Raw genomic sequence first — 15,054 nt, 5'->3', positions numbered from 1 at the left:
CCTCCAGTCCCTCAGTGAGTCCCAGCGTTTTCCTCTTACTCTGCTTTCTTGAGTTCAGTAGCATTTTAGTTTCCCTCTGTGTTGGCTTCCTCTTGTCTGAGATTTTATTTGCAGGGCATTTCCTGTGAGCAGGGCCCTGTGCCCACTTGGAGGGGAAGCTGTATTGTGGAGTACCCAACTAATTAAAACTGCAGGGTGCTGGAGAGGGAGGCCACTGCCAACTGAGGGGTCAGGCTTCTAGGAGGAAGGGGCAGGACCGAGTGGCCCCAGAGCCCAGGAGTGGCGCACGAGGGGGCGGGAGCGGGGGATGCAGATCATCTGGGGCAGCTGCAATGTGGTGGACCTGGCCTGGGAGGTGCTGGAATCTTGGCTAAGGCTTCCCAGTAGTTTGGAGAGAGGGTCCCTGCACTTGGTAACTCCTGGTGAAATGCCCTAAACCTCCTGCAGGGGGGTTTGGAGGGGGAAGCAGGCTGGGCCAGCTGAGCCCAGGTGGTGCAGGATCCTGATTCTACAGTCTGTAGACTGGGGCTTAAGAGCTCAGATTTGCGACAGGAAAGCAAGAGTTCAGGTTGCATAGCCCCAGGGGGTCTTGGCAACAAAGGGAAGGCCAAGCCAAGGTCCCCCAATGCCGCCACTGGTGGCAACAGCCTTGTGGATTGCAGATAGAGGTCCCTGTTCCGGTGCCCCAGAGGTCTCCACATCCCCTGTTGCCGGTGCTCCAGGTAGAGACCCTCCAGCAGGTTTTAACTCTACAGTTCTGCCTTGTCTTCCCCTCCCTTCCCTATACCAGGGAGATGTCTAGACAGGTGCGGGTGCTGCTCCTCAGTCAGTGGGGGCACAGGCCCCTCCCAAACCGGATCTCCTTGCTGACCACAGCAGGCCACCAGCCTGACTGGAAGACAGGAGGAAGTGTGGATACTGGGCCTTTCCTAGCTGAATGGACTATCATGTGATCATTTTTCAATAGTGGCTGTTGCTCTGTACTGCACTCTGTCCTTCTGTGGTCCCCTCTGACCCCCTAAGGCTTCCCAACCTTATTCAGACGCTGGACCAGTTTCCCATTTTCTCTTGCCTGTGGTCATCCCTATTGATCCTGCCTCTGTGTTTCAAACGTCAAGGTCATTTTTAATTCTGAGCCTGTTAACTGGCCCGTCTGGGTACCCAGACGGGATGAACAGGTGGCCGGCCATCTTACAGCCAGTGATGGGACTGCGGTTGGGGTTTCCTGAATCTTATTTTGGCTTCGTTTGGGTGTTTGAGGCCATGTCTCACTGTATCCGAGGCTAGCGCTCATGGCAATCTTCCTACTTTGGCCTGTAGAGTGCTGGGATTGCAGATGTGCACCTCTGTATTCGACCACAGTGCTCTCCTTACCCTGGATGGGGGAGGCTGGTGCAGAAGACAGTTCAGACCTGACAGGTCAGTGGGTTCCACTAACCATTCTGAAAAATGGCATGAGATACTTAGGGTGCCAACAGAGGGACCGAGGGGTCAGGCTTGTGGCCTGAGCTGTTGGCTGGATGTGGACTGCATCATTGAGACTGTCTGTGGGTGGCCATGACCTTGAAGCATGCCTTCTCTGTTTCCCAAAGGACTCTGGGAGGTGCCAGTGTGCCCTGCCCATGCCAGGCGGAGGCATCCTCTAACATTCCGGCTGGCAGAAGCTTGGAGAGGAGGCTTGCTAATGGCATGGGCCCGTGTGGTGAATGCAGCGTCTGAAAGGATGAACTTACAAATACAGAGATCCGCATAGCCCTGTGAGCACGTGAGGGTGTCTGCTCTGATTGGTCGAGTGTCCATGAGGTGCTGTTGGGTTATCCAGAATTGCAGTGTGCTTAGTGTAATCTCTTGCCTTTTGTAGACCAAGCTAACCCGGAACTCTCCATCCTTCTCTGCTTTCCAAGGGCTAGACGTATAACTCGCTCTTTAAAACTCTTTAAAATTTTATTTTATTAGGTTTGGTGTGTGTGTGGTAGACACACGCATGGCAAGCATGTGGAGGTCAAAGGTCAACTCTGGGAATCTTCCTTCTACCTTGCAGGTCAAGTTTAATAAAGAAAAGAAAAGCCGGTGTAGTTGTGCACACCTTTAATCCCAGCAGTCAAGGGTCAGAGGCAGGCAAATCTCTTGTGAGTTCAAGGCCAGCCTAGTCCACACTGTGAGTTCCAGGCCAGCCAGGACTATAGTGACACCATGTCTCAAAGAAAAAAAAATTATTCACTTATAGGTTAGTGAATGCATAGAAAAGATTGCCCTCTAAGGATACACACCAGCCTGTGGAGCATATGTGTTTTTTTTCTTATTTCATATCCATGTTTTTATTGTTTGAAAAAATGTCAATGAATTTATAATGACAACAAGAAGAAGAAAATAAACTCAGACCTTAAAGGAGGTGGGGTAGGAAGGGGTCTGCAGTGTAGAGGGCTTCATGCTCCCTAAGCTGGGGCTGAGGGGAATCCAGGCCTAGGGGCATGGCTGGGGGCGAGGGATAAAAAATAACTAACGGAAGCCAAGCACTGTGGCTCCAGCCCGTGACCTCGGCACTCAACAAGGCTGAAGCAGGAAAGCGGCTGAGAGTCTTAGGCCAGCCTGGGCTCCAGAGTGAGACCCTATCTCAAAAAAAAAAAACAAAAAACAAAAACAAAAACAAAAAACCAAAAGCTGGGCTTTGTAGTGCACACATTTGGGGGGGTAGAGGCAGGAGGATTGGGAGTTCAGGGCATCCTCTTCTACATAGTGAATTTGAGGGCAGCCTGGGCTATGTGATACTGTTGAAAGGCAGGTCCCTGAAAGGAACCCTCAGGCACAGGGCTTTTGCAGAGCAGGTTTCATAGGAGCCCCGTTGAAGGCAGGCCAGGGGCATTGGATGAGATTTTGAGAGGTCTGCTAACAAAGGAAAATCATACTTGAAAACTTGTGGATAGAATATCGAGCGGGCGGTGGTGGCGCACACCTTTAATCCCAGCACTCAGGAGGCAGAGGCAGGCGGATCTCTGAGTTCGAGGACCTCCTGGTCTACAGAGTGAGTGCCAGGATAGCCAGGGCTACATAGAGAAACCCTGTCTCAAAAAAACAAACAAACAAATAATATGGAAACAACAATAACAAAATAAAAGCCAGAGAGAAAGCCAGGTGATGGCGCACACCTTTGATCCCAGCGCTCGGGAGGCAGAGGAAAGAGGATCTCTGTGAGTTCTGGGCCAGCCTGGGCTACAGAGTGAGTTCCAGGAAAAGGCTCCAAAGCTACACAGAGAAACCCCGTCTTGGGTGGGGGTGGGGGAGCCAGAGAGGGCGGGCTCAGTGGGTAAACATGTCTGCTAGACAAGCCTGACAATCAGGGTTTAATCCCCAGGAACCCACATAAAGGGGAGTGTGTGTGTGTGTGTGTGTGTGTGCGTGCGTGCGTGCGTGCGTGCGCGCGCGCCTTTAATCCTAACCCTTGGGAAACAGAGACAGGAAGAGCTGTATGAGTTCGAGTCCAGCTGAGTCTACATAAGCGGTTTCAAATAAACAAAACAAAATTACAAATAAACAAATGGTAAGAAATGGCTTAAAGACTGGGGGTCAGGTGACTCAGTGTGTGCAGGAAGAAGCCCAGATCAGGAAGGGCTGGGTACAGGGGAGCTGCTTGTACTCGGATTCCAGGGACAGTGGACAGGCTAGCTTTACAGGACTATGACTGGACCAGGATGGGGGGGGGGGGATCATTGAAAATGCTCCGAAAGGCGTCACTGCAGTGGACTGCTGTCACCCAGATTGTCCCCTGGAAGTTGAAGACATAACTAAAGATCCAGCCAGAGGTGGAGGGCGTGTCTCCCAGCCCAAGTCTGTACAGAGCACCTGGAGAGGCCACACTCAGGCAGGAGCCAGTGGGCTTTCAGAAGGCCTTGCCATAGAAAGGGGTATCTGTAGAATTCGCCTGGCATGTGGGCTCAAGCTGTGTCCAGCTCTGGTCCAGGGACTCCTGAGGAGTTAGGTGACAGTGAGCGGGGTGACCGTAGAGAAAGCAAGGGGTAAGGAAGGGAACATAAAAATTCCTCTTCCTGCCGGGCGGTGGTGGCGCACGCCTTTAATCCCAGCACTTGGGAGGCAGAGCCAGGCGGATCTCTGTGAGTTCGAGGCCACCCTGGACTACCAAGTGAGTTCCAGGAAAGGCGCAAAGCTACACAGAGAAACCCTGTCTCGAAAAACCAAAAAAAAAAAAAAAAATTCCTCTTCCTGGTCACCTTGCTGCCCTGGGAAGCTCAGGGCCAGCTGTTAGCAATGGTTACCGTACCCACCTCGCCTTCCTCAGCCCCTTCCCCAGCACTGGCCATGGGTGCCTCTTGGATCTACGTCCCTTTGGAGACATGGCTGGAATAGGTGAGACAGGGAGGGAAAGAAAGAACCCAGCATGGAGATAAGCCCAGGGCCTGTCCATCTGCTGATCAGACCCTCGGTTCCAGGCTCTTGATGACAGATGTGCAGGATAAAAAGGGAACTGGGGAGGGGAGTCAGGCAGCCCCCCCCCACGGGAGGGGGGTGTTAGCATCTCAGCTGCTAAGACTCATTGGCTGCCTGGCCGCCAGCAGCTTTGAGTTGCAGGCTTTCTCTGTAAACTGTCTAAGGACAGAGTCCGTATCTTATAACTGCACACAGTGGGTACCCAGAAAGGATGCGCCCCTTTTCTGAAAGTGGGGGTCATTATACAATGGTCCATGAATAAGGAGGACGCTCATGAAGGCCTTGTGGTGTGAGAGCCTCCAAAACGCCTGTCTCATCACCCTGAGGATGAAGGGAAAAGGGTCACTTTGGTCATTATATATCTGGATGGATGGATGGATGGATGGATGGATGGATGGATGGACGGATGGATGGACAGACAGATAGTGGCAGGCACATGTGTGGAGATCAGGAGAACCTGTGAGTCATCTATTCTCTCCTTCCCCCCCTGTGGGTCCTGGGCATCAAACTCCAGTGACTGGGTTTGGCAGCAGACACCTCCATTTCCTGAGCTACCTCGATGGCCTCTGTTACTCTCACTGCAAAGCCAGGAATTGGCTGTAGAGGCTCCCACCCAAGTGGTATGGCCCGAGGCCTGCCCCTGAGCTCCCTCCCTGCCGCCTGGTCTCCTGTGTGTTCTGGTCTTGCTGGCGCTCCTGGCTGTGCCCATAGCCTAGAGCATGGGAGGGTCCAGACCATAAGCAGCTTGGCAAACGGCATCGCAATGGCTTCTAATGGTTTTATTGCCAGCAACCGTGTGGCTGGCGCCTGTTGCCATCCAGAGGCCTGTGGTTCCCAGCCTAGCTGGTGGTAGTGGCCAGAGGGCCCTGCCTGCCCCTGGAAACTCATCTAAAAGCCCAGTGGGGCTGGGCAGTGCCTCTGCGTTTTCTCCCGTCAACACCCTCCCAGTCACCTGGCATCTGAAACCCGGGCCCCAAAGTGGCAGGTCCCGCAGCCTTTAGGCTTTCTCTCTGGAGGTCCCTTGCTCCAGATGCATAGTGCCCCTATTCATCTCTGAAAAACCTCCAGGGTGTCACGGGTTGGTGACTCAGATGAGACCCAAGGACCCTGCAGCTTCAGGTGGAGCTGGGTAACGAATTGCCCGATGTGGGCAGCTGAAAAAAAACAACAACAAAAACCAGGAAGGGGGCTCATGTCTTTACTGGGGTTAGATAAGGGAAACCTAGTCACTAGGAGGGAATGTCCTGAAGGGATCTCTGCCGGATGTGACGCCTAAGCTGAGTGGAAGGGCACAGAGCAGTTAGCTAGGGTGTCAAGGGCATTTTCAACTCAATGGGGGTAGAGGGTGGGGCCTGGCCAGGCTGTGGAGAGCTGTGATGTTATCCCCAGATGAGGGTGAGTGTTAGTTAGACTTGGAGTCCGAGGCTCCCAGTGACATCCAAGAAAGGCCATCCTGGGGCACCAAAGAAGAGAAATGCAGATAGAAAGCCAGTGTAGAAATGTAGGGGACAGCCGTGCAGCGGAGGAGGGTCTGTACCAAGGGGCTGTGCACTGAAGGGAGCGAGGGGCAGTAGACTCAGAAGGGACCCTCTCCTCTCTACATGCGCAGGAGAGCCCTTGAGGGCTGTGGAGTGTTGCTTCCTGGGAGGCACTGGAGCTGTGGTTCAAGTTGATTTCCTTGGGAGAGCCTGGGCCTGGGCCAGGCTCGCAGAAGGAGGCGAGAGCATGCGTCAGAGGGCCTGAAGGGGGCGTCCGTGGGATGGGTGAAAAAGCATGGCCATGGCTTTCATCAGTGCTAGGCGGCCCTGCAGATGTGTGAGGGAGTTAGTGACTTCACCAGGCGTGTGTCACAGGCATCCGTGATGCTGGTGTTTGGGATTTGAACTGGGATGTCTGCTTCTTGGTAACTCTCCCCTACCCGCCCCAGAGATGAGCTGCCAGGCCTAGCCCTCCATTCCCAGGCTGCTCCATTTGGGTAAGTATCATTGAGAATGTCCTTGGACTTGAGTGAAGCTGTCTTCTCTATCCGGGCCGGGTCTGCCCAAGTAGGAGGGAGCAAGCCGGGACCAGCCTTTTTGGTAAGAGAATGGAAAAGGAATAAGACCCAAACTATCAGACAGAAAGGAGTCTTCAGTGTTTCACGAGGTAGACTCAGAAGGCTGTTCCCAGGGAATTCTGGGATAAGGACATGAACCATGTTGGTCTTGCTGAACTCAGGCAGAGGCGGTGTGGCAGCATGCCACGGCCACCAGACTTGGCACCGGCAGATGAGGATTTGACCTTGGCTCTGCTACTTCCTTGGCGTGTGTCCTTGAGTGGGTCACCCAGCCTCTGTCCACCTTGGTGTTACCATCTGCAGAGTGGATGGATATATACTGTCAGGCTCTCTCACACTCTGTGTGTTTGTTTGTCTGCCTTGTGTGTGCCTCTTGCTCCAAGCCTGGCTATTCTTTCACTCATCCTCTTCAAAGACTCCTTAGGCAGTTGGCTTCACAGGTGTTTGAGGATTTAAATCCAGCCATGTGTGTTCCTGGTTTGGCACAGGGAAAGCGCGTCCGCACATGCCTGCTTCCCCTTCCGTCTTGTGAGCTGAGCAGCCGACTCCGCACCTCCCGCTCTCTGTAGCAGTGACGGTCTCTATCAGGTGCCAGAGACTTCCTTGTGCTTAGGTCCTTGCCACCAGCCTGGGTCACCCCAGTACACTTGAGAGGCTACTGAGTATGGGAACTGAGGGGATCAGAGAGGGAGAGGGGAGGTGACAGTCATGGGGGTGATGAGATCTGGACCTGGGTGGGCTGCCCTTCTTGCAGAGCCAGAGCTCTGGAGACAAGTGGGTCCAGGTTCCCATGGGGGCATTTCACTGTGTTGTGAGCCTGGGACCCTCGCCTATGGCTTCTGGTAGACATTTGAAGATCCTTTGTATCCCTTTGGTTTTGGCCAAAGATGGCTTCTCATCAGGGATGTATGCTGATGATGTTGGCCAGAAGGGCCAGGCAAGCCTTAGGCTGTCCCTGGCCAGCAGCAGTGAGACTGGGTGTGGCTTGCTATGGATCTGCTACGGAACCTTGCAAGGAAGGGCCTTGACCCTGGCCTGGCCCTGGGGAGGCTGGGCCTCTGTGAACTCAGGGTGTGGAGGTGTAATCACATGAAACATACAGCATAATTAATCCTGTATGCTCTTAATGATATGCATAATTGTGCTGCATGGTAATTAGGTGTAAATGGTAAGCAGTTCACATAAATGTTTTTGTAATTGGTATTAATTTTGCAGAGGCAAACCAAGTTTATGTGGTTTTTTTTACCCCCTTCTTGCTCTGTTAGTTTTCTGGTACAGACAATCCCCAGCTTTTAGAGGGTTCTGTTGCAAGTGTTTGTTTCTAGGGCAATGGTTTATATTTTCTTGCAGAACAATGTTGTGAATGGTTATGAGCTTCCCAAGCTGGTTTCCAAATGCCTCTTTGGCCCACACAGTAGGTGAAATGTGCAAACTGCCATCTGTGTGTGGGTGGCTTCGGGTCCCCTGTTCCAGGTGTCCCCCGGGGTCTACAGCTCCTGGAGGGCCCATGCCTGTGGGTCACCATTAGAGCCTTCCTGTGTCTGGTTCTGTGTGCTCATCTGTGACCGTTGATGTGACTCTGTGCATCCATCTGGGTGTCTCTGTGTGCATGTGTCTGTATCTTTCACGTGGGTGTCATTATCTCTATGTCTGGGTGCCTCTGTATGTGTATCTGTGTTAGTAGGGATGTGTTTGTGAGCCTGTGTGTGAATCTGCGTGTATACATCCACGTCTCTGTGTGGCTCTGTGCATGCTTGTGATGGTGTCTGTGTATTTCTGCTTTGTGTTTCTCTCTGTGCGTGCGTGCCTGTGTGTGTGTGTGTGTGTGTGTGTGTGTGTGTGTGTGTGCGCGCGCGTTTGGCCTTTGTGTGTGCATTTATTGGTGTGTATACATCTGGGCCTGTGTGACTAACAGATATTTCTAAGGCCACCCTGGAAGGGGGAAAGTTGTGACCCTGAGTCAGGCTGCAGCAGACACCTGGGAGTGTGAGCTAGTGCTTCTGAGTGGGACTCGGCACACAGTCGAGGTGACCTGGCCCTTTATCCTGAGTCACAGAATGGTTTTTAAAATGACCATCTGCTGAGCTTCTCCCATACACGCCGGGCATCGCGCTGAACATCTGACTCAGATGTTCTCATAGCTCGCGATACAAGCTGGGGGTTCTCATTCATCCCACTTGACTGATTCGGGAGCTGTGCCCCACACCTCTATGGGGGGTCTGAGATATGGTCTGGTGAGCCACTGAAGCTGGGCTTCTGTGGAGGGGCTGGGGGTTCTGGGGCGTGGGCTTCCTCCTGCTCTCCTCAACCCTTTCCACCAATGAAGAGGGTAGGGAGGCAGAGCAGACGCACCAGGTGTTAGAACTGCCCCTTTCCTGCCTTGTGGTCTGAGGAGAAGTTGACTCCCCCCATACCTCCCAGGTCCTGGAGACCCTAGAGGAGTTCCCAGTTCTGACCTAGGAGTGGTCAGCTCCATAGTTACTGGCATGCTTGGTGGAGAAAGAGGCAGGTAGAGCAGGCCTGGGGGAAGCTTGGCTGTGGACACTGTGGTCAGGAGCAGTTGCAGGCAGCCAGTTTCCAAGGGTCCCAAGGGGTGGGAGGCCTGCCCCTTTCTGGATTCCTTGTGATCCCCTCACCTGGGCATCAGGGGACAGGAAGACCTGCAGGACCCATGGCAGGTGTCACTTTTGGCCTGGGGATGGTGGGCTAGAGCCTCAGCTCCATGTGACCTTTCCATGTCTTCCAAGCGACCCCTAGAACGAGGATTGTGGGGGGCCACTAGGCACTGCCACACTGTGCTGGGGATGCTGCAGCTGCCTGGGAGTGACTTCCCACAGTCCTCTCTACTCAAGGGTCACCTAGAACAGGGCAGAGGCCAGCCCCAACTGTGGGCTGTGCGGCCGGATGGGAAAGAACAAGACGTGAACCTTGACCTCATATGTTTGGGGAAACTAGACACATCTATATACATGTGCAGTGTTACATGACCACCCACACACACTGTTAAAGCCCCTGGGTAGGAGGTCAGGGGAGGATGAAGGAAGGTGATATGTCAGCCTGAAGGATGGGGTGAGGGGATGTCAGGGGGCTTGGGAGAGGCTCCCCTTTCAGAGGAGATTGGTGTGAACAGACTGTGGAGACAGCATATTAGCTGAGGACATGACCGGACATAGAGTGATGGGGGTCAGCTGGGAGAGGTGAGGGGAGGTCAGAGCAAGCATCCAAGTGGTGTGTAGCCAGCTGTCAGGGTGAGACCGGATCAGTGAGGTTTTATCACGTGTGAAAACCATGGGCACCTCACAGCCGGGGGAGTCCGCCTTAGCAAGCTGGAATTTGCATTCTGTTCAATCCACCCTTGTAAAGTGTACAGTGGGATTGTCTTAAATACCCCCCAGGACTGCGTCCATCACCGCGGTCTTCTCGTAGGCATCAGGTTTGGCTCGAGGGAAGCCTGTGTGGACATTCTGCCGAGAAGCTAGGAAATAGGGCCCGCTGCAGGGGCCTGGTTCTCAAGAGCAGAATTTCAACCTGTGCATGTCCATCACCGCGGTCTTCTCGTAGGCATCAGGTTTGGCTCGAGGGAAGCCTGTGTGGACATTCTGCCGAGAAGCTAGGAAATAGGGCCCGCTGCAGGGGCCTGGTTCTCAAGAGCAGAATTTCAACCTGTGCATCCAGGTGGGCAGGCAGAGCAGATAGAGACAGCCAGCCGTGCAGGGGGAGGTCTGTGTGCATTGAGCCTGGGGATGTTGCGGGGGGGGGGGGGGGGGTGAGGGGGGAAGAACCGCGGCAGTACCACAGTGAAGGCGGAGCTGGCCCCTCACTAGCCCTGGACACAGGGCAGAGGCCAGGGTGGCAGACCCAGAGCACAGATGATCCTTGGGTTTGTGAACTGCCAGAAGCGGGGGCTCTTGTCCGCCCTGTCGCTCAGCTCGACCGTGGTGTTCCCTAGGCGACTGTTGAGGAAGAGTGCTGGGACCAAGGAGTGGCTAGCCGGCAGGGTTGCTAATGAGCTCAAAGACCCAAGGAAGGACAGAGCCCTGGAGGACGAGTGGCCCTGTCAGACCGGGTCCATCAGGAGACAGAAGCCACATGGTGTTTTTGAACAAGGAAAGTTTAATATGAAGAACTGTGAACTATAACAGGGGGTTGGGATAATAGGGTTGGTCAGCCAGAAAAACAAAACAAAACAAAAACCCTCCAGTGAATACAGAAGTAGCGGCTATGAGAACAGCTAATGCCCCTGTAGTTGCCAGAGTACCAGGGAAGACGCTGCCCTTGATGGAGAGGGTGTGGCCATGGCTCCCTAGATGGCAGAGGAGTCACTAGTGGATGGATCTTAGCAGAAGTCTGCATCCTGGACTATCTGGGTCTAAAGGAGGCGTCTTCCTCGAGGTTCGTGCGCTGCTCAGCTCCCCAGGGGAGTGCTGGGAAGCTGCTGGCTGCTGCCCTCGTGCCCTGCTGGAGCCAGAGAAGCTGCAGCAGAACTGAGTGCTGGGAAGTCTGGGCTCCTATGAGAGCTTGATGCTAGAAAGCGTCCATTCTGAGAGCCGGAGGCTGAAGAAGTTCTGTGTGATAAAGGAACCTTCAAGACAGCACACTGGTCCAGGAAGGTCAGCTTCCCCTTGAGTGTCTCTCCAGAGTTGCCGCAGCCTCTTCCTCCTCCCGCTATGGTTTTTTTTGAGACAAGGTTTCTCGGTGTAGTGCCGGCTGTCCTAGAACTCGCTCTGTAGACCAGGCTGGCCTCGAACTCAGAGATCCACCCTGCTTCCCGAGTGTCGGGATTAAAGGCTGCCTGGCTCGCCAGTGCCTTCTCCTAAGTTTTACATTGTGCCAGCCAGCAAAGGAGAAATAAAGGGCCCATCTGTACTTTCACAGAAGGCGGTGATAAAGGGCGCTAGCACCTGGTACAGTTTAGTCCTTTGGTTACATGGCTTCCTTGTGAGCCTTTCCTACCCATCTGACCTCCCACGCAGCAGCAGAATAACCAGGCACCTGTCTACCTGTCCAGACTTATCCTTGCAAAGTTCTAATCCTGGCTAATCATGGTGGCACGGATCTGTAACCTCAGCATTTGAGAGGTAGAGGCTAGAGATCAAGAATTCAAGGTCAGGGCCGGGAGAGATGGCTCAGCAGTTGAGAGCACTTGCTGCTCTTCCGGAGGACCCGAGTTTGGTTCATCAGCTGGCTCACGATTGCCTGTAACCCAGGTTATGGAAAACCCACAAAAGTCCTGGTTTCTGCGTTTGTTCACATTTTTGGCCTGATTAACCAGTTCTGTTTTAACCCTGCTCACAGCCTGGAGAGCCTCAGCAGGTCCTCCACTACCTCACTTGGGAGCATGGAAATTCTAGGATCCCCTGGAGGGATTTCTCTCCCTTCTAGTCTGGTCTTCCTGGGTTCCTGCACACCAGCAGTGCTTACTGTTAGCACCAGTCATTCCAGACATTGTAGTAACTGTTTGCAGACAGTTGAGTCAATGGCCCCAGGGGCCCAAAAAAGCCAGGCAGATGTCTCACCTCCTTACAGACCCATTTTGAGGTCTGCTGGTAAAAGCTTTCTTTGGGGGATTAAGTGTGTCTCCAGTGAGTAGAAAGGTATGTGTGGGGAGGGGAGCAGGAGCCAGATGAATTGGGTAGAGAAGGGACTAAAGAGACTTTGCAATTGGCAAGTGTGGCCCGTTCTTGAGAGAAATACCCAGCTCTGGTTCAGGGGCCACCTCCTGAAGAGGGTCGGAGCTGCCACAGAACTCATCAGGGACCTTCAAGCTTGGTCACCCCGTAGTCCTTACTCAGACCATGGCAAGCCCATTTTGGTTGCCACAACACACAGCCTGAGGAGATGGTCTTTTGTGCCCCGCACTCCGCAACGGGAGCTCCTTTCTGGGAGTCAGTGGTGGCTCCTGTTGACTCCTGAGAACAATTCCAGCTCTTTCACGGCATCTATTTTGGGCATAGACCTTTTATTCTCTCTGCTTTAGGGGCTGTGTCATGGTAACCATTAGCGCAAGCAAAGGAGTGTATGATTCAGACTCATCCCCTCCCCTGTGGCTGCCATGGTGGCGGGAGGTGTAGCATGCTCGTGGATGCTTCTGATGGTGGAGCTGTGGTTTCTGGGGGGCCTGAGATCCTCCCATGATAACTCCTGAGTCAGCTGGGCTCGGAAGTGAGGACAGGATGGTAGGACTGTTGGTCTTCTGTGGGCAGCTGGTGGGCTGGGTGAAAGTGACGCTTCGGAAGGTGGGAATGGGACGATGATGTCGCCTTACCCAAAAGTGGAACCGAGACCTCCTCCGGTCCCTTCCACCCAGCCTCAGCCTTTTGACTCCTACCAGGCTTTGGTAGGAGGTGGGGGAACCCCTGATGTCCCACTCAGCTTTCTGCTTGCACCACTTGCGTGGATGATGGGGTGATGTGAGTGGGGGACAGGCCCACCCTCCACAGGAGTCCCCTCTACCTCTTTCCCACCTCAGATAGGAAACTCAGACATGTGGCCATTGTGCAGGAGCTAGGGTCCCCCCCCCCGGGTCACTGGCTTTGACACTGGGGTCTAGGCTTAGCATGCCCTGCTGGGTGCCTCCCTGTTTCCAGGGCTATGGAGTGGGCTGGACCTGGATCCGTGATCCTGCACCGGACTGTCACAGCTCCTTAGGATCCCTCCGTTCTTCTAAAACATGGAGAGCAACCGAACGTGCTTAGGTTTGTTAGAAGGACTGAGTGCAGCAGTTTACACACCCTTAAGCACAGTGCTTGTCATGTGACAGGCGCTCAGCAAAGAGCTGAATGAATAAATGAACTCCTCCATCGGGCGAAGCACTACAGTAGAAGATTGTGGTGTGTCCCACCGCCACCAGCCCCCAAACTGAACCAGGAGTAAGAGGGGCTGGAAACTGTTTCCTGGCCTATCTGTGCCCTAAGTGAATATAGCTGCAGAAGTCCTGAGCTAATTCCAAGAGATGGTGATGGACAGGACGGCCTTTGAGCCGTGGTCCTCTGACTATGACCTTGGGGCAGTTTGGGAACCTTCCCAGACTTCATTTTCCTCATCTGGGAAATGGGGATAAAAATAGTACTCACTCCAGATGGTGGGGGTGCTGTGTGAGAGTTAATGAGATGTTGACATCGTAAAGCTCTGTTCACAAGCGTGGCGTGGCGTGGCGTAGGAGCTTAATACACACAGCTTCTGGTTGAGCGACGTCCACTTGTGGGCACTCCAGGGATTTTGAGAAAGGAGAGAATCTGTGGGTGGATGAGTCAGACTAATAATTGTGAAGATTTATCGATGTTTTTCTCAGTGCCAGGCACTCTAGGAAACATTTTTAATTCATTACTTTTTCAGTCTCTCCCTAGTTGTGTGAGGCAAGTTCTGTTATTCCCTCTATTTACAGCTGAGGAACCTGGGGCCAACCTGATTCAAAGGAAAAAGGTCAAGGTGTGGACCAGCCTGGCTTCCTGGAGGGCTTCCCAGAGCTGGAGACCAACTCCTGAGTCAGGCTGCCTCCTATCGGCCTCCTCAGACTCACTCACACAGTACAGGAAGTTCCCTCATCTCAGGTGGGCCAGTACCCTGGCCAGACAACGCTTACCTTTGATTCCTTCTCTACATCCATTGGCTCTTTGTTCTGGGCCCTACTCATCCCATGCGGCCTCGAGACAGTGGCTGGCAACCCCCGACTCACTTTTGGCTTTTCTCATCGTTCTGTAGTATCAGTTAAAAAAAAAAAAAAAAAAAAAGTTCCAGGTAACGCCTCTGATTGGCTCTGTCGGGTCACATGGTCACTGCACCAGGGTGGGTGGGTGGGTGGGGGCAGAATGCAAGCATAATCCAAACCTTCAGAAATCCTCAGAAACACCGGGCGGTGGTGGCGCACGCCTTTAATCCCAGCACTCGGGAGGCAGAGGCAGGCGGATCTCTGTGAGTTCGAGGCCAGCCTGGACTACCAAGTGAGTTCCAGGAGAGGCACAAAGCTACACAGAGAAACCCTGTCTCGAAAAACCAAAAAAAAAAAATCTTCAGAAGACTGGAGCTGAGGCGGGAGGGACTTTGGGGTTCTGACATTGGGACTGTTTAGGTAGAACGAGGATTCCGGTCTGTGGGTGCGGATGGGGTTATTTTGGTAAGTGGGAGCACAGGAGGAGCTGAGACCTAAGGCATCCTTCTGAGCTGTTGAGGAGGTTGAGACTGGACAGGAAGGTGGAGATGGTGTTGGGGACAGTGGGTGCAGTGGGTGGGACCCAACTTGAGGCCCCAGAAGGAGCTGGATTGTGGGGCTTTGATCTGACGTGTGACCATGGTTGGGATGTGTTCAGCACTGACACCCCCAGTTTGGGAGTGACGAAAACGAGGTGATATCATGGGCTGGAGGACTGGATACTTCATGAAGGACAGGGTGCATGCTGGGAGGGAGGTAGCTGGTGACGGAACTGTGTAGGTGTGACAAGCTGAGGTTGGCTGCTCTGTGGGACGTGATGATTTCACCGAACAGCAGAAGGGGGATGGCTGTAGCTCCTCTCCTATTTCTGGAGGAGAGACCCGAGGCCACATTACCATCAGTGGCC

General features: G+C 53.5%; 1 protein-coding gene across 4 annotated transcripts in view; it reads left to right on the top strand.

Moving 5' to 3' along the window:
• Nucleotides 1-15,054, top strand: part of Dnmt3a (DNA methyltransferase 3 alpha) — a 113,821-nt gene that overhangs the window by 8,465 nt on the left and 90,302 nt on the right. Inside the window, exon 1 of one of the 4 annotated variants that reach the window (XM_052746024.1) lies at nucleotides 4,220-6,418. The exons of the other annotated variants lie outside the window; for them this stretch is intronic. The gene's annotated coding sequence lies outside the window, so the exon portion shown is untranslated. Of the gene's footprint in view, nucleotides 1-4,219; nucleotides 6,419-15,054 lie in introns of those variants that run through there. 4 annotated transcript variants of the gene reach the window in all.

Source organism: Peromyscus californicus, unplaced genomic scaffold (genome assembly GCF_007827085.1).
Source record: "Peromyscus californicus insignis strain IS unplaced genomic scaffold, ASM782708v3 Scaffold_1__1_contigs__length_55948999, whole genome shotgun sequence".
NCBI lineage: Eukaryota > Metazoa > Chordata > Mammalia > Rodentia > Cricetidae > Peromyscus > Peromyscus californicus.
This window is presented reverse-complemented; position numbering and strand designations above follow the sequence as displayed.